Source organism: Anas acuta, chromosome 6 (genome assembly GCF_963932015.1).
Source record: "Anas acuta chromosome 6, bAnaAcu1.1, whole genome shotgun sequence".
Lineage (NCBI taxonomy): Eukaryota > Metazoa > Chordata > Aves > Anseriformes > Anatidae > Anas > Anas acuta.
In genome coordinates, this window is record NC_088984.1 from 33,383,798 (window position 1) to 33,411,202 (window position 27,405).

Below are 27,405 nucleotides of genomic sequence, written 5' to 3' on the forward strand. Positions count from 1 at the left end.
AATACAGTTTCTGTATGTATGGACACTGGCAGAGGCAAATCTGCTTTAGCATTATGAGATGCATGGGAAGATCTGAAATATTTTTATTTTTGAAATATTGCCTTCTGTGTCTTCTGTTGAATACAAACAAGGTTTGTAAGTTTAGGTTTTTAAGTTTCTTTCCCAAGGACAGCTTTTTCTGTCTTAATCCTTTTTGCCGCGTAACTTTTCTGATACGGATCAATATCGAGCACAGTATTACCACTGTACCTAAGAGCATTATAAATACCATCGACATTAGTCTCATTTCACATACATCTGAATATCTTGTTCAATTTTTTGGTTTCATTGAACAGAGACCTTCACTGAACTATCTCTGACAGTTTTGTCCAATTTCAGAGCTGTTACAGTGAACTGAATCCTGTTAAATCCTACAAACCCTGAAATTTGTAGAAAGTAAACAGGTTGGTCATAAGCACTAGCTTCTTTGGTCCCTTCTTGGATGTTTTTAACAGTGTTTTTTTTTTTTTTTTTTTTTTTTCTTTCCCAATTGTTCTGTATAATTGCATTTAGCTTCCCAACAATTGGTTACGGTGATGTTTGGCAACACTGACACAGAAAGCATGATGCAAGGGTAAGGCTTTTCCTTTAATTGTAACTGGAATTCTTGAAGGAAAAATAAAACAGTAAAATTGGACACTAGTAGTTATATAGAAGGACACATAAAAGCACAAACAAATAATTAAGTGTGTAGACTCCTTATTAAAAACAAGAGAAGGATGGGGTACTAGATGTCACCTTGTACAAAAACTGGATATTGACAGCAGCAGACCAGTGGAAGTCAGAAATAGGGAGCATATCAAAAAAGATTAATTCTCAGTGGAAAGGTGATTTTCTCCTAAGAAAATGCTTAATGCTTGCTGTGAAGTTAAAGAAGAGCACACAGCAGAAAATGATACCTGATAGCAACCACAACTTTGCTGCTCATAAAACTGTTAACTAAGCACACACAGTATTTGCAGCTCAGAAATGTGCAACTTTCCATAAAAATTTCCATCTGTGGGAAACTATGTGTATTGAAATTCATAGAAATGCTTGCTCACTGCAAAAATGTTCCACGTCCAAATTAGATGCCTTTCGTGAGGCAGTAAAATATTATAAATTCACTATCTTCACCTGCACACTTTCAAGGTGATTTTACACTAGACTTGTAATAGTATCAACATTGGCAGACTTCTACCACTGAAAAAGTAATTAGTATATGAATACTGAGGTCCATTTCTAACTTCACATAGACAGTCACAACTGTGCACTGAAGGACATCTTAGAGTTGATCTTTCTTCCCTCTCTGAGGCTGTGTCTTTAGGTAGATGTCAGTATCACAAATGACAGCAGGGACTTATTTTCCCAATCTTGTGTGCTTAGTTAGGGAAGATCAGTCTGCACTGGATCTTGGAGGCTCTGTACAATTTTTGTTCTCCTCAAGGGGGAACACTGCCCTATACACAGGATAAGAAAGGGGAAGGTGAGGTTTTCCTTCCTGCCACCCCCATGCTGAACAATTCTTGCTGTGCCATCCTCCTGCCTAATACCCTGTATGTCAGCACTGATTCCACAGCGAATGCCACAGGAGAGCAAGGAGGACACCACAATCCACGTCCTTCTAGCACTTTCCACAAGGCTTCACCACCACACATCCTGTATCATTTGCACCTGCACCCTTAGAGGGCCTGCAGCACCTGCTAGCAGGTCCCAATTAACCAAGTGATGGTTCAGGTGCACTCTGACATAAAAACTGGGGAGAGAGCACACTTCCCCTCCGGCAGGAACAGCCCCTGCAGCAGCTGGTGTGGAGGACACAGGACTGCATCCCCTACTCTCCTATGGAAAAAGAAGCAGCCTATCGCAGCTCAACCTGGAGAAAGGTACAACTTTTGCTATGACTACTAATGGATGATGCTCTTCAGGGTTTGTGCCGACTGGAGGTGCTCACTGAGCTGCTTTTACACAGTGGGGCTGAAGCATTTGCTGCCCTGGAGGCACAGGTGCCTGCCCTCAGGCCTGTGCTGCTTGCTGGGCGGCCTGCCACCACCTTTAAAAGCCACAGGCCTGCGGCTACTCCACCAGCACAGCCTATGCTGTGGCGGCGACCCACACATACACCGCCCTGCCCCGGCTTGGGGGATGCTTCACAAAATGGCTGCTGTCCCAGCCGTCCCCTCAGGGCTGTCCCCTCCCCTCTCCGCCCCAGGCTGGCCATTGGCTGCCGCTTAGCACTGCTGCTGCAACAAAATGGCTGACGGCCATTTGATTGTGATATAAAGATTTATTTCTGTTATAAAGGAGTTCAGGAGAACAGTTTTTCTCCAAGAATCTTTATTTCAAGATAAAGCTCTTCATGATAGTATCCACTGTATATTCCAGCTCTGGAATTCCAGTTTTATTTCTACACCAAAGACCAAACCCAGCTAGAGATAATGCTTTTGCCTGCATGAACCTTCAATAGATGTGTAAACGTGATACAAAAAGTGGTATTACTGTATATTTATATTATGCTGTGGTGAGAGATCATAAATGAGGATCTCTCTAGAGTGCTTGGAGCTGCTCAAGAGATGTTGGCCTAGACTGAGACCACAGCAGGGCTGAGGTGACGTTCCCAAGGCACAGCACCTACCAGTCTGGGTACTTTCCTTTCCTGAACCTCACGTACAGATTCAGATGTGGACCCAGCTGCTCATTGCAGGTTCAGTTGGCTTTTTAACTGCGGCACTCTCTGTTACAAGCTAGAAGCTATTTCTAAAGGGAAAGCTTACGAGAGCTTTACGTTGTACTGCAGGATAACAGGCTGAAAGATGTGTCTGGAGCTCATCAGCTCCAGGCTTGTGCTTAAAGCATGGGCCCACATCAGAGTTGGTCCATGCTGCCCAGGATGATGTTCATGTGAGTCCTGGAAGTCTTGAGATATGGAGGCTCCTCTTTAGACTGGCGATGCCACTGCTTAACCATTTCCGCCAAGAAATTCTTATTTTCTTGCGTGTCGTTGCAATTTCCTCTCTTGCAATTTGTGGTTACTCCTGTGTGTCATTTTGCTGACTCTGTCTTAGGAGGGTGTGCTTCATATCTTTTCTGTAACCTTGCCTTACGTTGCTGAACACAGCAGTAATGTTTTCCTACTACAGGATATCTCCACAGTGAACAACACCTGTTTGTTCAACCCCCGTCTATAATTATGTTATTCCAGCCTCAATGTTAGTGGCCTGTCAGAGGTCTGTGCCATTTCAGCCTCCATTCAGAGGGCCATTTTAGTGGCCCTGCACTGGGTTTGTTCCAGTTGTCAATTCCTGAGTGCAGAGGCTCAAAGCTAGACAGGGCATTCTGGCTGCCGAGGAGGGGGATGCAGACACTCGACTTCCTTTATCCTTGCTGTGCTCGCTAATCTGCACACTATCAACTCGAACTGAAATCCTTGGCCAGATGAGACCCCAGAGGTCGTTTTCCAGCCTGTACTGTTCGATGGGGTATTCTGTCCACGGAGCAGGACTCTGCATTTGCCTGCTTATTTTATCAACTTCTCTTTCTACTCCTCTAAAGCAATAACGTAGAGCAGCAGTGCAGAACGAGAGCCTGCAATCTTGATACTGGGTATTACAGCTTCCTTACTCTCTCATAGCAGATGCATCCGGAATATCTGAGTTAGCTTTAAAGTTTTGTGCCTCTTAAAAAATGAGGAAAAGATGTCCCTTTCTCAAGTGTCTTCTGGATTACTTTGCAAACTGCAATAAACTACAAAGCAAAATCTGAAATCTGGTTGTATGAGTTGAGGATAATGTGCTAGTCACTGTTATCTGCTGTAGTGAGTGGAATTGAAGGTACATCAGCCTGGCACAGATAATGATTCCTCTGTATCTCTTTTGCTGAGGTACTTGGAATATCCACCCTACCTTCAAAAGACTGTAAAATCTGACAATTTGCAGGTTTACATTCTGAATTTTTATCTTTTGGCAGGGTCTGCCAGCTATATTGAAATGATATTGTATCATGTACGGGGAAATAGAAAGCTATCATCTCAAAATAGACCATAATATTGCACCTTATTAAAAAATACAAGTGGATTTTCTGCCAGCAACCATGACTTATGATAATGACTGTTATCAATATGCAATTACTTCTGTTACCCTAGAACATATTGACATTCATTTACTTAAAGATAATGTAACACATTTGTATTCATTGAGGTAATCTATGGATATGATTAAATGTGAATGCCCATCTTATACCAAATAGTAAAATGAAAAAAAAATATATATGTAATCAGACCTTCTGCAGTGCTAAAAATAGGCTGCATTAAATTCTGGAAATTGTATTTGAGCTTATTTGAAACGGTGTCAAACAACCATAAAGAAGGAAAAGCACAACTTGGGTGATTACTAATACCTACCTCCATCTGTAGTAATGATGTAGGGGGAAAGCTGGCAATAAGGAAGATTTCCAACTGTAGTTCTCTGCTTGTGGACTGCAGAGCACACAGTGTAGGACAGAAGTCCATTTAAATGGTGAATCAGCAGTGCTGAGCGAGAGTGGTTCTCCAGTGTCAGGTTGTTACAATGATGGTAACTTTGAGGTCCACTCCAAAGCCATGAATTATCCTGAATATTTTGAGCTTAGAAGTGTTTTGGTGGTGTTTTGAGAATGAAGCTCAGCACGTTTGCTTCTCTAATTATATGGTACGAAACGTTAAATGCGTTTTTACAGCTAACTATATATGCTGTTAGCTGAGACTAGGATTTCTGGACAAAAGCCTTTGGATGGTTCCTGGTTCCTTGCTTGAAAATTACAGGTATCCCAGAGAACTGCCAGCTGCTTCAGAGCCGGATTGCTGATCCATTGTTATTTCTTTCCAAATAACGAAGCTGCATTTTGTCAAGTATCACTAAATGTGCGGATGCATTGCTCAGGATTTTTCTGAAATCCGTACAGATACAATACAGATGTATAACCTTGAACCGTATGTTGTGGAAGGGCATGCTGCCTTAGTAGGTGTTTCTAGCTTAATATGATTAAGAAGAGATAAGAAGAGACTGTCTTTACTTCCTTGGCTGTCTCTGTCAGTAACTGCAGAACAAAATAGTGATTTCGAGAGATCCATCTCCAGAATGTCATTGTCCAAAGCTGGAAAAGAGGAAGCGAGATTTCTCAGAAGTCTATTTGTTACAGACTGGGCATGATGGGCAGCAGCCAAGAACTTTCATGTGCGCAGTAGTCCCAAACCTGTGCCTACCAAACTAAGCTTTTAAGGTGAAGTTAAGCATCTGTTGCTTTGCATGGGGCCTCACTGCAGTATTACCAAAGCTGTTAACAGTTTCTCTTCCCATTTATCTGACAATTAGTTTATTTCATAATGTGGTTCAGGCTGTCACTGAGAAATCCCCCTTCACTTAGGGGGATTTTGCATCAAACCTGGAAGAAAGGTCTCCCACCTGACTTGGGGCTGACGGCTTGTTTGTCCTGTGCTGCAGGGATGTCTGTTCCTCCTATGAATAATTCCTTTTGAATGGGCAATGCTTATCTGTGCTGAGAGCTCCCGCTGGAGCTTGCAAATGCTCGTGAAGCGGTTTCATCCATCAAAGGCTTTATGTACCTCTGTGTAAGCCAGTGAGTGGGTCCTGCTCTGCGCCCTGACCCTAATCGTGGGCACACATTGATGCAGGGAATTTAATGCTCTGGGGCAGCATCCGCAGTCTGTTAATGTGGTCAGGCTCGTGGTGCCCCCCTGTAGGTCAGCCTTTCTATCCAACATCCCTGTGTGGCAAGAAACTGCTATTTCCACTGGGCAGTCACTATGAGTTAGTGAATATGACTGACTTAGTTTGCTGCTCAGACCAGCAGCAAAAACAAAACAAAACAAACAAAAAAAAAGAAAAACAAAAAAACAGACTTCTGTTTCTTATCATCTGGAGTTTTTCTGTCTGGAGCCTTTAAACCCTGTCTATTATTTCTGTGCATGGGCTATTGCTGCTAAAAGGCACGGTGTCAAGCCGATGAGCCTCTGGCATGGGGCAGCTCCAGTAGCAGGCCTTATTCCCCAGGAGGAAGCTGCGTTTCCCTGCAGGGCGTCTCCTGGCAGACAGCATTCCTTGAGGAGAAGGCTGTCCGCTCTTCAGAAGCTCTAATTGTAATGCAGCTGGGGTCGGAAGAGATGGCCTAAATTAATACCTGTCTTCTGGAACTTTTCCTTCCAGAATCCTTAGCTATATTCTTGCAGATGGCCCCAGTAATACGCCTGGAGGGAAAAATTTGACAATATTGAACTCCTCTGCAACACAGAAAATGGAGACTTTTAAAATAAACATACTAACAAAGTCTCCTGCCAGAAACTCTTAGAAAAAGCTTGAATGCTGTAATTTATTTTAAAGTGGCCAGATCTCGACATATAATTTTTCATCAATTATTGTATAAACTATTTTGGATTTTGAACAACTGTAGTAGGTTTGACAAGCACTTGACTGACATCATGTTGATTAAATATAATTTCCTCTGACAACCCCAGTGAGACCTCCTACTCAGAGTAAATGTGTGAGCTAATAGAATCATCTCGTTAAATCTGCTCTTACATTTGAGAATACCGGAGTGACACCAGGCCCCCTTCTTCTCCTGCACAGCTCAAATATAAGTCTTTCTGCTGGTTCATTTTGGTGTTGCCATTTAAGCAACATCGATGTTTGGGCAAGTGCGTCAGGATATTTATACTTTGTTCAGAGTGAGAAATTTGGAATTAGAGTTTTCTGGGGAAAGCTAGGCTGAGTTCAAGCACAGAACCATCAATTTCCAGTTCTGTGGGTGATCAAAAGCCTGCGATAGCGCAGGTCTATAAAGACAGTGTCACAAGATCGGATTGATTTAGCAGTGATCTTCTTGTCTCAGTTTTGGTGGAATAAAGTTCTCTTAGGTAATAGGGTTGCTGGGAGGAAATAAGGCTCTACATACACCTTATTGCATAGTCTCTTTAAAAGATGGATTTTTTGAGAACAAGAATAAATTTTTGATATCAGGCATGATAGGAATAACTCTTCTCATTTCATAGGAATAAATCATTAAAAAAAAATAAATCCTGGATCCTGTAGCTTTGCTTTAAAAGAAGCCAATCTGTTAATGTTTGAGCACACATCACTGGTGCAGCCCAGGTTACCTGGCAGAAGCCACCTGGTCACACCTGGATATTGATAAAAGCAGTGAGTAAGGTTGAGGGAGGCACTACTGAGTACTGGTGTTCATGTGTCTGCGTTCCGGCTGCAATTCCTAATGCTGATAGCAATAACTGAGGAACAAAGTCTGAGAAACAAAGATGTGGTTTTGCAGTGGAAAATTCCACTAACCTTGCATGTTGAAAAGTCATTGTGCAGGCGGGGAGTATGTTAAGCAGCTAAAGGGAAGGTCCCACTGTCCCAAAACAAGGAGGATAGCTATGAGGAACAGGATGAGCAGTGCAAAATCAGTGAAAACAAAAATCACAGGCCCTGTAGTCACAAAAGAAGAAGAAAAAAGAAAGGAGAAATTACTGGTTGGTCAAGTACAATTGTACGTATGTGGTATAGTAGTAAGCGTCGAGTAGTTTGTGAACCTGTAGTACTCAGTCAGTGAGGAAACAGGGGAGGCATCAAGCGTCGGGTACTAGGGAATATTAGGTTAGGGTGGGCTTCTACTGGGTACTCCTGCTTGCAGGACATCCAGCATTGCAATCGTGAATAAAATAGCTTCACAGAAGACCCTTTCAGAAAAAACGAAGAGGGAAAATAGGGCCTGTACACCTTGAGTGCAGTGTATGCCACTGCATGTCTCTTTGTACTCTGCTTTGTACAGAGCTGGGCACTCATCACCTAGATAACACAGCACACCATATTAACCAGAACATTTAATGGAGGTACATCGCACTGTTCCAGCTCTGACTATAAATTAATTTTATTCCTGTCTACAGTTACGAGTTTATTATCCAGACGTTAATGGTTATCTGGGGAATTCTTCTGCTGGCATGGGCGTGATGCTTTCAGAAGCGAGATACTTATGTTCTGATGTAAATCTGCTTTACAATAACAATTTATAATAATAAGTAATAAAACTGCTTTACAAGTGAATGGTAACTGGGAGTGTACACAGAGCTCCATTTTCCTTCCCCAGCAGGAACTGGCAAAAACTTTTCAGATGCTCAAAGAAAAATGCAAATATAACAGTGCCATTTCACTATTCACAAGGAAGTGAAGATTCACGCGTCTAAATACAGGGTTTAGAGCCTGAATGAGTAACTCACAACATCAAGTAGCTTTAAAAAGCTGAGTTACTGTCGTCCCTTTCTAGTCACAGACTGCCTGTGAGCAGGGTTCTGGTAGCTCGGGGCGATGAGCAGCCTCAGTTGGTGTTGGGAACTCGTGTGTGTGTGCTGATTGACATAACCTGAGCCTAATCCAGAGAAGTCGCTGTTTTATGGCACAGCCTGGTTCTCTCTTGGTGTGCAGCAGCAAAAACTTGCTCCACCAAGAGAAATACCTCTTGTCTCTTGCCATCAAACCTCATGTCTTTCAAGCAAGACCTTGGTAATCCTGTTCAAGGGCTCCAGCTGGCTGTTAGTGTGGCTCTACGTGCAGCTGCGGGGAAATACCTCTAACCTTGAGCTGAATGCTTCCACAAGAGCCACGTCAAAACGCTGCGCTACTTCGGGATTCTCTAATGGGGGGAGGGATGAGGGTGGGCTGGGGGTGTCTCTTCTGATGCTAATTTTAATGTCTATAAATTCAAGATACATTTTTGCCTAAATGCATTCAACTCCCATCTGAACTCACCAGTAAATGATCATATTAATCTGCTAATGTTTGGAAAACATGGTTGCTTTTCCTTAAGATATGCCTAGCTCCAATGTTGGGCAGTGCTTGGAGTGGGCTGCTTCTGTATCGCTAATTAGAGACAATGAGTGGAAACTTGTTCAAGAGATCAAATTATGTAGTTATTTTGACATGTCAAGTGTTTCCCATTTTCATCTATTCCTTTATAGCATTGGGCTGCAAAAGTTGGCTCACCTGAGCTTGTTTTGAAAATAAAATTTGGGATTAATTATTAAGTAACTTGAACAGAAAATTGTATTTTACGCCCTAGCATCAATTTGGAAATGATTTCCACCTCAACATTTACTGTAATTTTATGCGCACAGGAATAGAGGTAGTAATTGCGATGAGAGATTAATGGTCATACTTTATGATGGAAGACTCCTATGTTGCTGTGTTTCAGATAAATTATCTTTATTAAGTCCAGCTAGTTTGGTTAGCACTTGACTACAGGAAGCTATTTAATGGCTCTTGTTATAAGTTGCCTCAACTACTGGGGGCACGCAGAGTTTTGCAGTACTTTTCAGCTTTTCTGCTATCAAGTGTCTTAAAGTCTGAGTAGACTTTGAAATATCAAGCTGAATTTTATTTCAGTAACTTTGATATCGAGCTCACCTCCTGGGTTTTTTGTGCCTTTCAAGTAGCCAACACATGATCCCACTGTCTGGTCATGTTGTCACCAGCAGAGGTCATTGTCACCTTCCACCCATGGTGGCCGCGTTGCCTATTGAGGCTCTTCCACTAGGATCTCCCTTCCCTTCAGTAGGTGATGGGAATCCTGGGGGGTCCTGGGTGTAGCTGCTCAGTGTTGCAGCTTTCCTGCTACTTAGTCCCATTTCATGTATGTATGTGGTATAGTAGTAAGCATTGAGTAGTTTGTGAACCTGTAGTACTCAGTCAGTGAGGAAACAGGGGAGGCATCAAGCGTCGGGTACTAGGGAGTATAAGGTTATGCTAGACTTCTGCTGGGCACTGCTGCTTGCTGAATGCCTGCCATTGCAATCATGAATAAAATAGCTTCACAGAAGGCCCTGTCTGAGAAAATTGAGGTACTTCTCAGTGTCAGGGTGGAGTAGAAAAATGGCAGGTGTTAAGACCAGGTCTATGGACGAGCAAGGATGCTCCAAGCCAGTTGTGTCCCCTTGGGTCTTCAGGAAATAAACAGGCCCCCCAGCTCGTGTTCAGACAAAAGCAGATCAACTCTCTTTTCCTGGACCTTTCTCCAGGGAGTTGAAGCAATACCCCAGGCTGGTGTTTTCTCAGCAAACCAGAACAAAAGCTGAACTCTTCCTAAACATACACAGGGCTTTGTTTATGATGTGTGATATAACACAAATACAAGCAGGCTCTAGAAACTTCAATTCTTGAACGTACGATGTATGTGACAGATGGCAAGGCCATGGGAGCACGCTGGCTCGGGAAGGTGCTAGACATAACAGTGATGTGACCTGCTCACTGGTTTGGTGCGACATGTTGCGTAGTGCCCTGAGGAACATCATTTCTGCAATGTTACTAATGGATGTTTCCAACAGCCCACAAATTTGCAGAGGCCTTGCTAGCTCCTTTCTTCGTCAAGCAAAGAAAGGCTTGCAGTAAGAATAGCTTAAAATGATCAAACATTTGGTATGGACATTACTGAGATGTGCCAACTCAGACTTTAAATATCAAGCTATGCTTGCAGGAACTGATGTGCAGGCAGCTGCTATGGGCCCCACCTGCAGCCTCTGGGCTGTACTGCTTGACCTCGCAGAGCAAATGAGGATTAAATAAAGCTGGAAAAAAATGTACTGTACTGAACACAAACTTCTAGAAGGTTGCTGTTTCGGTATAATGTTTATGTATATCAAAATATATCTAAATAATCTACTAAAGTAAAGATGGAAGGACTGCCTGAGGCGGTTTGTACCACTCAATGAAACTTATTTAGAATTCAACTTTGATCTTCAAGGTTTCATTTCAAAGCACCCGTCCTGCTCTCCTTGCAGGCGATCTTCAGCAAACCTTCCTGACAGGGTAGCTACAGCAAGGATGGCTGTAGGTGCTCCTTTGCATTTCCGAGCATTGCACCTTTATTTGCAATGACTTTGTGAAAACTTGTCATGTTGTTTCGTATTTTAATCTCAACTCTGATAAAATTATGTGGGTGGCCTGTGCTTGGATGGAGTTCATGCCTGCAAGGACACCTGACTTGGTTCTGACAAAGTCCATGTCTGGAGCTGTTGCTGCAAACTTGTGAGTTCGGGCACAGCTTACTGCAGCAGGTGTTTAGTACCACAGGATTATATTTGCTCAGTCTGAGTTGTGAGTCAAGGCTTCCTTATCAAGTCTTGCAAAAAGTGACGTTATCTGAGTATCTTGGATGATACTGAGGTTTGGGGGTGTTTGGTAGCTTCCTTCTACCAAAGATTTTGCTCCAGTTTAGCTTCTGTTGGTTGTGCTGCCTATCCATTTCAAAATGGCTTTGTGGTCAAAGCAGATCTATACTTCAGAGTACAAATTTCTGTACTATTTCTGTATCTGAATCCTACAAATACTTTTAGGCATCAGTGTTAGCTGTACCAGTACTTCTAGGGCAACAAATAAAACGAGTTTTACGAACAAAAGTCAACTCTACAGGCTTTTCTTTTAAAAAAAAAATAATAAAATATATATATAATAATAATAATAATAATAATGTTGAACCTCATATAACTAAACCCCAAGTAACCTATTCCATATGTAAATGTGAATATATATCCATACTCTGTCAGACTAGAAGCAACTTTGAGATGATTCAGGGGTATTGGATTTCTAGCCTTTGCTGTAGACAATGTGTCATTTGGCTTGAAAGGGAGATTTCAGATCAGTTTAGCGTGCTGAAGCACCTCTGTTTCTCAAATTTCCAACTAGTTTGTTCAAAATACTGTCACATCTTCAGGTTGACATTTTTGATTGCATTAAATGAGAGCTTTCTTTAGGAGTGTTATATACCATTCTGTTCAGCATTGGCTGGAAAGTAACTTTGGATATTTTTACATTAAAAAAAATGTCCAAGTTCTAGGGGATCTTGAGCAAAGCTTGAAAACAAAAGAATACATTAACAAATTTAACTTGAAATTAGAAATTGAATTGCCTATTCACAGAATTTGTGGCTCATTTATTAAACTTTATTAAACTTTACCCTTTGAACCAGTTAGCAATTTTCTATGGATTGTCTTTAGTTTTTAAGAAGTCAGATTTCAGTTGAACCTCAGTGTATGCAAGATGAGCTTAAATTTAGTTTGGTATTCATAGGTTTTATCCTCACATTTTTTTTTTTTTGAGAAACTCGCCAAATAAGTGGGTATTAGATGGTGATAATTGGTGTGTTAGTGTAATTAAACTAAAGAAAACACTGATCATTATCAAAATTGTGAAAATTGTTGGTGTTTATAGAAGTGTTTTTAAATGTCTGAGGGAAGTAAGGCTGTGTTTCATGGGACCACAATGAGCATATTAAAATAGTATAAATGGTGTTGAGAATAAGTGGCTGTGACAATATATTGCAGGGATGTACAGGGAAGCCCTGATCTTTAAGATAACAGGAGTAATCACCAAGGTTTCAGTATGGATGGGAGGGAGAGAATTGACAATGATGTGTAAGTGATGAGCTTGGAGATAGCAGAGCATCAGCTTGCATGACTAGGAGAAGAGTTAACTTGAGTGGGAAGATCAGGATTTCCTTTTTTGTCTCATTGAGCTATAGCTGAAATGTCAACAGCCATAAGGAGATAGCAGAATAGGAAGGTGAGGGATGAGTCATTCCTTCAAATGATGGTTGTATCTGGATTTCCAGAGAAGACCAGACTGGGGCATGGTACAGAGGGAAGTAAAAGAAGAGCAGGTAGAAAGTCCTGTACCATTGCTGGAGTTCAGATTCCCCCTCTGGAGCAGAAACTGAGAAGGTTGTCTGACCTTCCTTAAGGAAGATTAAAAATCCAGAAAATTAGATTTTATTATGTGAATTCCTCTGGCTCCTTTATAGAGGTCACTTCTTCAAATTACTTCTCTTTTTCCAGTTTCTGTGAATACACTCCTCTGAGATCTTTTAACGGATCATCTTAAAGTGTGCCCTGTCACCATACATCTGTTTTACTTTTAAAGCCTTGAGACAATTTCCATTCCATATATCACCACTATCAGCAAGTCAAACTAAAGAGCTTATTGCTGTAACAATTCACGTATTTCATTCCGCTGTTGTATTTGTACGTTGGTTGTGGGGTTCTCTTTTTCATCTGAAAATGAGCAACCATGTTTGAAACACAAGTGTGTTGCCTAATGGCAACAAGTCAATTGAGCTACTTTAAAAAAAAATACATTATGATATTAGCTCTGAGCTATTTTGCATTTAGCTACCCCAGAAAGTGATAGTTTTCCCTGTGGAATGGTAGGGGAAGGTGGAAATGAGCAACTGAGAAACTTGCTTATGTAAATCAGCATCTTGTCACTGATGGAACAGCAGTGGTTCAGAGCAGTAGATGACATGCTGACTTTCTTCACTTTGTGCTGAAGTGTGCTGTTAAGCCAGAGATGAGTCTTCCTGCAATAACAGCCATAAGTTTTCTTACATTTGTTCCTTGGCAAATTGTTTGCCTTGAGATAAGTTTTCACTTATTGCTGTGTCTTAATAGTTGACCTTGATCCTTTTGAAATATTTGAAGGAGAAAACTCTTAATACAGAATAGGACTGGGAAGGTGTTTTGTGCTATGTCATTGCATGCTAGATATGTGGGTATCCTGTATATACTTTTTTCTAGCTAGCCTGTACTTTGCATCATATTTCTGCCAAGAAATGTGAATCTAATGAAGTTTTAATATTCTCAAGACCTCATGAGGTGTTGCAGCCATTCTCCATTGGCTGTCAGCTTGTTGGTCAAGCCATGGCCTAAGAGCATACTCGTCTGCATTTGGGGTCACTCCTGTATGCAGGTGGACTGATGGTTGGATCTGCCTGTGATTAAAAATGGGCTTTGCAAGCAAGGTTGAGAAATAAAAATTTGGGAGACCCAGAGATATTCCAACTGGTAAACCAATTTTACTGGTTTACCTTATTAGAATGTTTTTACTGACTCACTGAGCTGAGGATTTCTGTTCCAATTTCAGGGACAGGAGGCTTTTTTTTGAGCTTTTTCCATCTGATTCTCAATATTGGACACTGCTAGATTTAAAAAAAGGCACAGTGGTTTCCTTTATTCAGGAATGTGTGTGCCTACAGTGACCCAGAACACTTGGGCACACGATTGCTGAAGTCTATCTTTGAAAAATGGGCTCCTAATTCCACTGCTGCCTCCTGTGCTTTGGGCGCAGCGGGGGACAAAATGGCGCCCGTGCTTTCCACAGGCAACTCGGTGCTGTGCTGAGGACTGAAATCTGTTTCTGGCCTTTTCGTTGGGGTACCACAGCACTTGCTTGTAGGGTATGTGTAGTCAGTATGTTGTGTGTGACTACGTCCTGACAAGTGGAGGACTCCTCTGAGGTGAATACACGTGAAGTCCTCGTGCATTCCTTCAGGCTGCGGCCTATGCTGAGTGTTAGTGTCATGGCACGTCATCCACTGTAACCACAACGCAAGGAAATGGCCTCCGTAGGGACAGACTGCGACCGTCACCTGGAGAGATGTGCTGCAGTCAGCCCAGGCCTTGATTCCTGTTAAAAGTGAGTATAAGTTCACATGTTTAAGTGTTGTTATTTGGTATAAATAAAATTCAACATTTTTTGTTGTGCTTTCAAGGATCAAAGTGATTCCTTCTGAATTTTAAACGGATTAGCTTAGATTGTGACAAGATTTACCCAAAAGGTTTGTCCTTCTGACACACGTGAAGCTTCTCTGTAAAAATACCATTGAGTACATTGATATACTGTAAATACCTTCTGCTTTGAAGAGCAGAGTCCCCACTTAACAAATTACTGTCACTTTTGCTATCAACTATGGTGGTCTACTTAACTTTTAAAGTCATATGTTGATATTCATCAACAGCCTCTTCTATGTATAAAATATTTTCATATTGCAGAGGACTTGAGTCAGGCTTGCATATTTTCCCTCAGGAAACAATATTAAAGCAGTCTGCTAGGTGTTAAAGGATGTTTTATGGTGTCTGTTTAAAGTAGCTCAGTTGACTTGTTGCCATTAGGCAATATGTTTTAATAGCAGCTTAAAGCTATTTTGCTGTTAGCAATCCCAGAAAGTGATGATTTTCCCCTGTGGAATGGGTAGGGGAAGGTGGGAATGACCAAAATGATTACTTCTTGAACAAATAGGTATAACCTTCTGCCTTTATTTTTTTTTTCCTAAAATCATAAACCAATGACGAAACAAGTCTATGTAGTGTAACAGCTCATTACCATTAGAAAGTAAATGGGATGATTATATAAGTATTACTGATAAATGAATGTTTACCTAAGCAGCTTGGGTTCAGTAGTAGATAATGGTGGAGTAGATGCTATTGCTAACTATCACTTTCATGAAACAATAGTAAAGATGAGCAAAACTTTATTTTAGAAAAATATTGCCACACTAAGTTGGTGTGTGTGACTTGCTGTTTTGTCGAGCAGCACTGATTGATTGTAAATACTTGACTTAAGTTGATTACTGAGCAATTATATGCTCAAAATAAATTGTAACAGGGATAGCACAAGCATAGCAAGAGTCCAAGCCATCTTTAGATCCACATATGCCAAGACATCTTTGTTCCCAGAGCGTTAGATTGAAATGCAACATAGGACAGCACAGCATTGCAGCAATTTTGAGACCTCTGCTGTGTGCAACACTGATCTGTAGTAAAGATCACATTTGGAAATGCATCTGCAATCTTTGCTCCAAAAAAAAGATTTCTTTCTGGAAAAAGTTTGAAGGCATATCTCTTTGTACAGGTTCTCCTGGGTGTCAGATGCTGACTGTAACTCAGCGGGTGATACAGTGCAGATCTGTATTCCTGCAGCCAGGAGGTCCTGTCATTAAGTGCTGGATTATGTTCAGAAAGACAAATGCTGCATACAGAGCAGAACCTGTCATCCACTTGTAACATGTGGACAACCTGATTATTAGATGAACAGGTAGCTCCACAACAGTGCTTTTCTATAGCTCAGGAGAATGAGCAGCTAGTGGACAAAGCTCTTGAATTTTGTACTTTCTGATCCTGATCTAGGCTTAAGTATGTTTAACTAGAGCATCCTGAGAGGCCAGGATGCTCAACATCATGTAGGCCTAGTACTGGAGATCTGGTCAAGTCGAGATGTATTTTATAGGAAGGATAGGCTTTCGGGGTTAAATAAGTGGAAAAGACAGTGTTTGTCTCAGATAAAATGTTTATAAGTACTTCATGATGCTGTGTTGCAGTTGGGCTCATAGAATGTAAAGACGAACATAGAAGCACTGAAATAACCCTTCATCTGTAGCTCCTGGGCGTATTTTGCTGGAACCTCTGCAAATGGACGGGAGCTAATAAGTAAGTTAACTTCTTAAGGAAAGCTGTGCCTGCGTCAGTGAATAGTCTGATGAATTGGACTAACATCCATGAACTGGTCAATACACATCCCCTGCCTAGGCACAGCTGTTGTGAGACACAGGCATGCTCAATGTGTTGAGTGGTTGGTGCTAAGCACACTGCAGGTGAGTGCAGGCACAGGCAAGGGTCTTGCCCATTGCCTTGGCATTATTGCCTCGGTCCTGGGAGCCCTGCTCCTTCAGGTGCTCTTCTGCTTGTGTGTGTGGATTAAAAAAAAAAAAAAAAAAAAGGCAGCAGTGCTCCAATTCAAGCAAAAGAACGGAAAATCACTTTAAATTTCCCATAGAATTCTCAGGTTTCCCAAACAAGGCTGCATTATTTAACTGGTTTGGTGCTTTTTTGTGGAAGAGATGGAAAACCCGAAATCATTGCATAATCAAAGATGCTTTAAAAAAGCATAAATACAGCCATGAGAAATGGTAATGAGTAGCAACAGATGTTTTTCTCTTTACAGCAATTATGGGAGGGTAATTACAGATAGAAACAGAGCCTCACAGCAACAGTGAGCTTTATCAGGGAGTTCTCAAGAATGAAGCAAGAATAACTTTGAACATAAAAGAAAAGAATGAGAAGTTAATTCTTAAGTGAGAAAACTGCATGTGGAAGCATGCATGTTTTGTGTGATGGCTGGACACGCTGTCACCAGATATCCTCTGTTTGTTAGCTGCTTTTTAGTGTAGGTCAATAAGCAGGGGTGTTTAGGAGGCAATAATCACTGTAAAACTTTAATGATTTATTTTTAAAGCTTTTATGCAAAGATAAAAGTGATTCTGCTTGCTGCACTTCCAAAGATTATTGATATGTCACCTTTTTATTTTAATTATCAGTGTTTCTTCTATTTCTTCATCTGTTGGTTTTAGTGAGGTATGAAATGTTAATATAGCTTGCTAATTCTCACATATGAAATCATCTTGACACCAGATGTGGTGTCACATTATTTCTCCATATTTGTCTTTTTCCTCTAAATTGGTAAATTAATATGAATTCATATAAAAAAAAAAGGGATGCTATACATTAGTACAGACTTGTGGACTTCCCTGCTCTTGTGTCTTTGGTCAGCTAATACTCCATGCAGAGGAAAATGCAAGTTCCAGGAAAAAGAAATGTAAAACTGTAATGTAGCATAGGTGAGAAACACCTGGACCGAACTCTGAAGCACTCAGTATGAGAGCAATAGAACTTTTTTTTTTTTCCATATGCAAGTAAAGTAAGAAGTGGTTTCTGGTTAAAAGTACTCAACTTTCTCTTCCAATTCTTAGAAAATACTTATTTACCAAAACAACTTGAATAGGTAAGAATTTTTGAATAATGCTAGAACTGATGGTGGGTTTATGAGGGTTAGCAATGTTGCTTGTTGAAGAGAGCTCTTTCCCTGTAGGTAAATTTGGTGTCCAAAGTTCTTACATTGTAAGACCTGCTGCCGCTTGAGGCATGAGACACTTCATTTATAGCTAGTCCAGCTTTTTCAGAAGCACTGACTCTGGCTGTTTGAGTAAGCCAGCATTTGTAAGTGGTCTTGCATTATCTCAGCTTGCAGATCCAATGCTTGAACAAACTTGGAAAAGCTGGAAGCTGCTCCCCACAGACCATCAATTTGGAAGTTGCCGTGTGGCTGGTCATTACAACATAAGCACTGGTTTGATTTCTCTGAAATAGCTGTTCATCAGGATCCACTCTGATTGCCTGGGGGTCTGCTTTTTATATATTTTCAGTGAAAATAAGCTCATTCTTAATATCTTACAGTTTTGAACTTTGATCCAAATGAATGACAGTCATTCGAGAAGAGAGATAATTTTAAAAACAGGGTAGATATTAATGGTCAGTTATTATATGGTACTCTTTAAGTATATTGTTTTTATTGGCCTTATTCTAGGAAATATGCAGGCTTTCCTGATGTATCTGATACTGAATATTTTTTCTATCTTGTTGCTAATATTACTAGATCAGTGTATCTGTAAGAGTATATTATTATAATTTGGTCTGAGGAAGGGGATCAAGGATGTGCTAAAACTTGCTCCAGTTTTCTTGTAATTTTTATATGAGAATCTTAATTTTGTCTGCATTTGTAATCAATTTCCATGTTAAATTTTACAAGTAATAGTAGTAGAAGGCCAATAGTGAATTTGCTAGTCCCAAACAGCAACAGAATCTTGTTAATAGCTGGAAGTAGAGGTGGTGACAGTCCTACCAGCCCAGCAGTGTATCTGGCTGAATGGAGGACTCTCACCCTCTGGAAACAGACACAAGCTGCCTGATAAGCTGTTAAGAACTATGTGCAGTTCCTATATATTTCCCTATCACATTTTTGTAAGGATTTCCCTGTCATAAATAACCTGAGATGTCTGTCTCCGTGACTAGTTAAAACAGAGTTTCTACTAGCAGATGGTATTACCTGCAGGTTTTATAGGAACAATACTTTATTCTGTCTTGGCACGGAAAAGAGCTTTAGTGATGTAGGTTGTTGCAGGAAGTTCTCAGTCAAATTTCAGTGAGATGTCATTCTAAAAGTGAAGGGTTTTTGTGTTTCCACATGATTTTTTTGTTTAAATTTTCCTTAAGATGGTATGTTATGCATTTTCATCTGATATTATTGCTTTTTTACCTGTTCATCTGTGATGAAGACTGGCAGCATCTGTGATAATCAAGGATGCAGCACTCAGAAGATGCCAGCGAGCAAAAAGGGAAGAAGTTGAGCTGCTGAGCGACTAGAGGCCACAATTGCTGTGAGCTCTTAATATTAATGTTTAACAAAAGGTCAGCAAGACTTCTGCACCAGAATGTATTTTCCTGTGAGCCTTCTTACAGAAAGCTATTGAGCTATTTTTCCTCATAATTCTGATATTCAGGATTTGGATGTCTTCCCTTCAGTGAATGGCCTATTGAAGGAAATGTGATTTGAAACCCAACTTGAGTCAAACTCAAACAAGGAATAAGCTTTCTGTTTTAGAATTACAAATTACAATTACTGTGATTGACTCAAAGTCTTGAAGTGATCTTACGGTGTTTGAGTGAGCAAGAATTAGTTTCTTGCACTACCTGAAAATCCCCCTTTTTAGAACTATTTCAGACTCCATTCTGTGGGGTTTTCTGTGTCACGTTGAGTCCCGTCTATTAATTCTCATCACCTTCATGTCAGTAATTTTGCAGGAATAGAAACCTGCATGTAAGTAGTCTGCTTGCAGTGTGACTGCCCATTGTGATGAAAAAATAAAGCTTTCTGATCCTCGAAGGGCAGGCCAGTAATTGTTTGCAGGTGCTTTGTCAGCAGTGTGTATATGCACCTTGCTGTTGGATTATCGTGACCATTAGAAATACAAAGAAATTCATTTGAGCTTGTTTGTCATGGCATTTTGTTCACAAGCTTACCCTTAGCTGACTTACTGCAAAGCAAGCAGATGGCATGTATCATGTTTATCATCACCAGTTTGTGATGGGGAAGTAGTTTTTCACAGCGTGTGATTAATGACTTTGAAATTGTTTTGTGTATTGAATTCTGTATCACAGTACTTTACAAACCTGTTTTACTGCTGAATAATCTCTAAATCTCAAGGCATTAGGTGCACAGTGTTTGCTGTTCTGTCTAACTACAGCTGTGAGAGGAGAGATGATGATTTCATTTTCTTCGTGTCTTCTTGAACTGCCTAGCCCTGTTGGTCGCAGTGGATAAAGGCATGTTATCCAGGCTGGTTGATCAGGGATTGCATCTCCCCTGGATAAACTTATTTCTGACTCCATTTAGCTGCTTAGCAAATAACGGTCATTTTTATGACTTCAAAAAAAGTGAACTGTGGTATGAAAATAGCAGGAAAGCAGATGATCTAGAGACACATCCCTTTGAGTTATGATTCGAAGAGTTGGAAACACTGTTCACAAGTACCTTCTGTTCTGTTCAGTGAAGATGCTTTAGATAGACCGCGCTAAAGCTGAAACAGGTAAAATAATCCAGCAGCTGAGGGATCTATCTCTTGTTCAATGTAAGTTGATAAATACAAAAGGCTTGGGGGTGTCGGAGGCCTGGTGGGTGGCACCGTCCTTGCTGCCAGGAGCACTCTCAGTGGCTTTAGAGCCATATTTTGGAGGAGGGAGAATCAATTTTGGTACTCGACCCCTAGGGCTGAAATCGGCATGACAACAAAATGTTCACTCAAACATAATTATTTCTGTGAAGGAGGTAAAAGGCAAGACTCTATTATGTCTCTTTTTACTCATTTGATGTCTGGGCATGTGTTGGTTCACTGGAAAACTGGGAAGTGACCAACACTTGGGAAGCTGGATAGTGGGGGAAGATGAACATGAAATAGTCAGTGTACATTAAGGCTTTCTGTTTTCCCTTCAGGAGAAAAAGATAAGGCTATAAAGATTAAAATGGGACTACATAAAATAGCTGTGGAAAGAGATACTATATTACCGATCTGTTTTTATAGGGAACACTAACAAAGATAAAATATGATGCTTTATGAAACACAAAAGTAAAATGTAGTTTATTCACATCGACTATTCCTATATATCCACTTCCAATAAAAATTCAGCTGGCCACATTTTACCTAAAGAAATCCTCACTAAAAACCCGTAAACTTCAATTTTTGCCCTTTTGCCTAGGTAATTTAATTCATGGAAGTTGTAACAGAACCATAATGCAATTTCATGGCTAGGTTCAGTTGCTGGGTATCTTAAGTGGTACAAACCCTGGAGCAAATGATGCCTCCTGAGTTACAGGGGCTGGGTTTGGGTGAAACCAAGGGCATGTCATGCTGAAGACTCTGAATGGCAAACTACTGCAAACAAATAGGCATTTAGCACAAACCTATTTGTTAATGTAGAACTGGGGGGAGTGTTGATAAATTGAATAGCAGCAATCAGCAAGCACGTGTGCGTGCTTTTATGTCTAGGTCTAGTGCTAGTTTTTGTTTAGGTATTGAGAAACAGCTTGATTCCCTTGATGGCAAGGGATGTGGTACATGTTAGAGCTGTCCTGTGTCACTGGTGTCCTCAAGTGTTATGTAGCACGCACACATGCTTCTGAGCGGACAGTCAAGGCAGACATTTGTCTCCTAAAGAAATTGTAGGGTAATTCTTCATTGGTATCCAGTGATTGAACAAAACTTCTGCCTTGATTAATGTTGACCTAGCTGTATTACTGCGCTTTCACACAGGATGCCACAGAGGGAGTAAATACTTACTCTAGAAAAAACTTGTCACACACCTGTCCTTTTCATTTTCCCTTCAAGCCTCAGTGTTCAGGCCAGTGACCCAGTGAGAAGTGATCAGACTGGATTTGAATTGGTGACTCATTTTGGTGTTGTCCACCCTTGGAGCATAACAGAGGTGCAGCAGGGAGGCTAGTGTACGCTAAAGAGCCGAGGAGATGCTGCATGTGCAGGTGATATGTGGATTTAAAACAGGTTATACATGGATTTAAGGGACTGCAGACTTGTGTTACCTAGGTTAAGAGAATGAGGTATGCCTGTGGGTTGTCCTGGGTCCTGCAATATACTGCACTGGGCATAACTGGGAGGTGAGGGAGCTCGAGTGTATTATATACCGAGTCTCTATTTCCAGAGCCGTACCGAAGGACAATGAAGTGTCTCTTGCTGTTTCTTGTGTGTGATTTGTGGGTTATAAACTATGGTAGCACTCCTGAAGCTTAGCTTATAGTGCCTCTTGACAGGGTGACATACCATTGTCTTGGTGATTTCCTGAGTATCTCCTGTGTACAAGGTGATATGCAAAGCTTTAGAGAATGTGATGGATGACTTTACAGAGCCTCACAAAGTCCAATGACATATCAGAGTTGATCTAAGTCACAAAGCAACTGAATGCTGCAGCCAGGTTTTTGTGATAGATGAGATGTGTGGGTGATTTACCTACAGGGGAAAGGCTGATGGACAGGAAACTTGCACTCCCTTTTATTTCCATCGCAGCTATACCTCATACTAGGCACATACTGCAGCTAAACTGATCTAAGTAGCCGTTGCTGTCAGGGGATATTTTGTTCTGAAATGCAGTCAGATTACTGTTTTTCCTTATTTTCAGTGATACATCAAAAGAAATCCATTTATTGTAGGAAAAGATTGGATAAAACTGACTTCATGCAGCTTTCCATTGCAAATGATGCTAGGTAATGATGTTGTGAGACAAAAAAATAACTTTTTAAGTGCAACCACTTGCAGACCTTCAGTTACTTCCCTCCAAGTTCTGCAATCCAGCGTGGTTTTGCTGAAGTTGTGTTGGTTCCAAGAACAGTCATTTCTGCAACACGTCCAGTCTTGTCTTCCTTGCTGCAACAGGGAACGTAGATGAGAAGGGAGATGGATCCCTGAGAAACTTCCCATTGCCAATATAATTGGCCATGAGGAAAATATGCAGGCAGGTGTTCTTGAGGCTGTTAATGGAGTCTGTTGGCTGTTTTGACTACATGTCAGATGAGCGTTTGCCTGGTGCGAGGTCTCTGGTAGTCTAATTTTCATTAGAACATAGGTGCAAAAGAAAGGGAGGGGGATGTAAATGTGAGAGTCAAGCAGTTCTGTCACCTCTGCTGTTCAGATAAAAATAAAGTAGCAAATATCGCTATTTTCTAATTAGAAACAAAACAACTTAGGATAGCTACTTCTGTTTTGGTGTGTATTCCTATATTTCCATGGAATTGCTTGCAAGTGGCTTGCAAGTGCTTTCTCTAGTCTTCCTTGGGGGAAAACAAGCACTCAGCGGGCTAATTGTATTTTATGGAAACTGTAGGACAACAACTTCAGTATTTTATTTGATAATAACTGAAAATCACTTTAAATTTAATAAGCAGAAAAGCCACCAGTGGTATCAGTATTTCCAATCTGTGAGACTTCAAGCACAAAGATACTGCTCTGGTGCCTCCAAACAGATGGATACAAACTAAATGGATCCTTGCGCCCATTAAAAAAGGGGGTGGTGGTGAACTCAGTTGCCACATAGAGCCTTTGAAGTTACATATATGAAATGAATTGCATAGATTTTTTTTATCCGTATAAGGTTTTTTTTTTTTTTTTTTTTTAAAAGGATCGATGTGGCTCTTCATTAATCTTATTTCTTTGATTAGAAGGTGTTAATAGAGAAGGTTCATAGTGAGGATGGAGTCCTCAGTACTGGTCTTTGCTGGCTTACTACTCTTTTAATAAAGACAGACATAGATTAACAGTGAGGTGGTGTGGGAAATAAGTCATTAACTGCAATAAAGTGCTAGTAATATGAGGAGACACATTAATAATGACAATGGCAATGTCACTGATGAAAAATGCAACTTCTAGACTTTGAAGAAGTTGTTTTTTTGTGGGGAATTCCTATTGTCTGTTCTGTGGTCTCCATCTCTAGCTTTTTTTTTTTTCTCTGACTGTATTATTTTATTAACAAGCTAAGAGAACAAAAAAAATCAGTAACTGAGGAATCATCTGGTGACTGCAAGCATGTTGTTCACAGGTAGTACTAAACCCAGGAATAAAAAGCTTTCCTGAGGCATAAAAATGTTAATAGTTCAGAGAGATAAACCTCAAGAATTCTGTCCAAGTGAATTAATACTTCAGATGGAATATATATTACTGCACAACTGGAACTTCTCAGCAGTCTTTCATAGCTGGGCATTGAAAACCTCATTTAAGTGATGCAAAGGGATGTCACTAAGTCTGTGCACTAGAAAAATCCAGTTGAAGATGAATTTTACCTTCAGAAAAGTATTGTTTAAATTCATAGCTTAAACTGTTGCTCTTTGCACCAAGTGTCCATGTATCACCTATTTATGGTCTATAATTCATTGTTGAACATGTTGTTATTCCGTAGAGAGATTTACACTAGAAAAACAGAAATTAAATACAGTTAAAGAATGAACTGGCTGTTCATGCGGTATTTATTAGTGTTCATTGTTAATGTTCCATAAATACTCAGTTATTTGGATATTAGCACTTCATTAGTCAAAAATGACTATCCAGTTATAGGAACCTGTTACTAAGAACATTATGGCTGTGCATTTTAAAATCTTTCCCCGGCTGGTACTGAAGTTTGTGCTGGGATGGAGTGAAGAGAGCTGTGTGCTTCTAGGGGTGTGTGTTGCCAGAACCTTGTGGAGTGTGATTCAGGAGGGAGACGGGCCAAAAATGGAGCGAGTCTCTTACAGTGGAGTCTGCCTTGGTTAAAAATCTGTCATTTTAAGTTTCTACAAGGTTGCTTTTGTGTGGAAGAAGTGGCATTTCCCATATCCTGTTATTTCATAATTTGTTGGAACTTGCAAGCAAACCCTCAGACATCAGGAGCATTAATGCCACTTGAGGTACTCTTGCTATGTTACTAAAAGCATGGAAAAATAAAGGTGCAAATAGCTTTCTTAGATTATTTATCAGAATTACTTGAGAGTGACACAAGTTTTGCTTTTAGCTGCACAGGAGCTGCAACCCAACGAACGTCTTGTCAGACTTCTGGGAAGATGGCAAAGCAACCAGCTCAGTAGCAGTAACCTGTGATCTCTTAGAGGAAAATATGTGGGTGAATGCTTGTTGGGCACTTCTTTGGAGCTCTTTCTTCTGCAGTTCACAGATGTGGTACACCCCTTGCTGGGGTGGGTCTGCTCTTGTCTGCCAGGTGCCCATGCTGTCTCCATGCTCCTTGCTGTCTCCATGCTCCTTGCTGTCTCCATGCTCCTTGCTGTCTCCAGGACTCTCTTTTGCAGAGCTGTAGCAAGGGACTTTCTTACTAAGGTGGGACTTTATGTTGTCCTTCCTGAATTTCTGGAAATTTCAGTCCATTCTTCCAGCCTGTCTAAGCTTCTCAGGAATGGCGGCCTCTTAAGGTTTTTCCAACCTTAATGAGTCTATGGTAATTAGCTTTTTCTCATTTGTGTCCAGAAATGTGTTGCAAGAGGACCTGCTCTGTGATTTCAGTCGTGTTAGTGCATAACCTAAAAGCATCAGACTTCATGTGGCAACAACAGCACGGTAAATGACATGCCTAATGTTGTATTAAATGAGTAGTTGTGTAAAAATGATTAATGGTTCAAGCTGTACTATTTGGGTTGGGTTTTAATTGAGTAATTAGCAGCATTAGTAAAAGATACATGTACTTGGTGATACACTTCCAATAGACTTGCAGGGGTAGTTTCTCATGCACTGGAGATCAAGCAGTATTTTGTTTCACAATTAGTTTAAGTATTTTCTACCCTTTGGAGTAATTGTTTTACATTTTGACCTAGTGAAATACTTATGATTATTAATATGGGCCAAAACGAGAAAGAATGAGGGTGTGGGAGAACATCTTGCCTCAGTTTTGGCAGGGTTCCTAACAGTCTTATTTACAGTCCATGTAATAATATTAATTTGCATGGATTTAGGAATATTGGTGGAATAAAAGACTATGCTAATCTGTCAGAAAAGAGGAAGAAAGTGCTCTGATATAAATTGCTTCATAAGTAAGTCTGGAGAATCAATTTCATGACGTTAGGTTTTGTATCTCTTGAGTACTTTTTGCCTTTCTGTGTAACTGGACTATATTAAAAGCGGATGCATTCTGACTGCAAATCTAGGAAACTTGGTACCAAAGTATTTCTTTAGCATAAAATGTATTTGGGGGTGGATTCTTAACTTGCTAAACGCTTGGAAGGTAGTAAGAGCCTCATACTAGTTAAAAATGACAGATCAAAGGTGCCAGCCTTGCAGAGCTGTCTGAGAAGGGTGGAGAAGAGCAGGCAGAGGACAGACTTCAGATTTTGTACAAAGTGATGGCAAGAGAGGTAACTGCTGCTCTGCTTGTTCACCATTTGACTGTGGGTTGAGGCAGTGTCTGAAGCTCTAACACACGTGATGATGAAAAAACAGTGGCAGTGAGAGCATTTATCCTGCTGTGTTCAGTGGCAGTGTCCCCAGACAGTTTTATTCAAGTTATGAAAAGGAGCATGGTGATAGTGCTACAGGGATGTTGCTTCAGGGCTTTGTGTTCAGTGTAACTAGAGGTGATGATGAAAAAGATGCATTTGAAAGGGGCCCTTCTTCCTGAAGACAGGGAAGCAATCTAACTGGAATCACACTTATGTCAAAGTATCAGTTGAAAGCCAAAAAGCAGTCTTGGAGATGGTTATGTACACCCAACATTAAAGTATAGGTCAAATTCGCTTGGATGTGGTGATGCAAACCCTCCCCAGCTCTGGCAAATACTGTGGAGCATTTAATGACAGCTTTTCCGAAGGACAAGCCTTGGGCATCTCACAAAGACCTGTCCTGTCAAACAGGTAAGTGTGGTAGTTGTCTTACCACTGTAATCAGTGTGTGTTGTCTTAAATTATTTTTATTGAAAAGGGATACTTTAAATAATTGCGATAGATTGTCACTAAAATAAATGTTTATTTTGTTAAAAAAAATCAATGCATTTTTATTTGTGTTGCTGCATTTCACATATGCCAGCAGGCACTCTGGGCTGATACAGGAAAATATAAAGAAACAAAACAACTTTCATTGGATCATCCTTTCTACTTCATCACTTTTCAGTGCCTCTACCTTGGTCATTCCCTCTTTCCGGGTCAATTGCATTCCTCTTCTGATAGGACTTTGCAAGCCCTTTTCTTGAGTTCTTTGTAATGGGTATCAGGCTTCATTTCACATCCAAAACATGTTTAAAGTATAATTGGAAACTTGCTGTACTTCTGCTTGGTGTGCCAGTGCAGCTCTTTTCAGTGCAGTCCCTTGTACAGCATTTAGACTGGGAATGGTTTGTTTGGAAAGTATAGTTCTGTTTTTTTTTTTTCTCTTTTTCTTTTTTTTTTATTGAAAGTGAGGACTGAACCTGTGATTCTTGCAGTGCATTTTACTGACACCATTGGTCAGTCTTATCATTGCCTTCTTACTGTATAGAACAACTCCTCTCTATCTGCCTTAAGCAGTTCTGATTACTGAGAAGGCAGCTGGTAAACTTCTCCCTGAAATGGGCGCTACTGTTGGTGCTCCTTCTTCTGCTTCAAACTGAGTAGTGGTCTTCTCCTTCCCTCCTATGGCAGGAAGGGCTGTGCCTTGGTTAAAGCAAGAGAAGGA

The 27,405-nt window shown here is 40.6% G+C and overlaps 1 long non-coding RNA gene across 1 annotated transcript in view; it reads left to right on the forward strand.

Annotated features, from left to right (window-relative positions):
- Positions 1-1,581: 1,581 nt before the first annotated feature.
- LOC137858534 (uncharacterized) overlaps positions 1,582-27,405 on the forward strand; it is a 51,653-nt gene continuing 25,829 nt past the window's right edge. Inside the window, exons 1-2 of the long non-coding RNA XR_011097805.1 lie at positions 1,582-1,904; positions 25,234-25,323. This is a non-coding gene — a long non-coding RNA (uncharacterized lncRNA). The remainder of the gene's footprint in view (positions 1,905-25,233; positions 25,324-27,405) is intronic.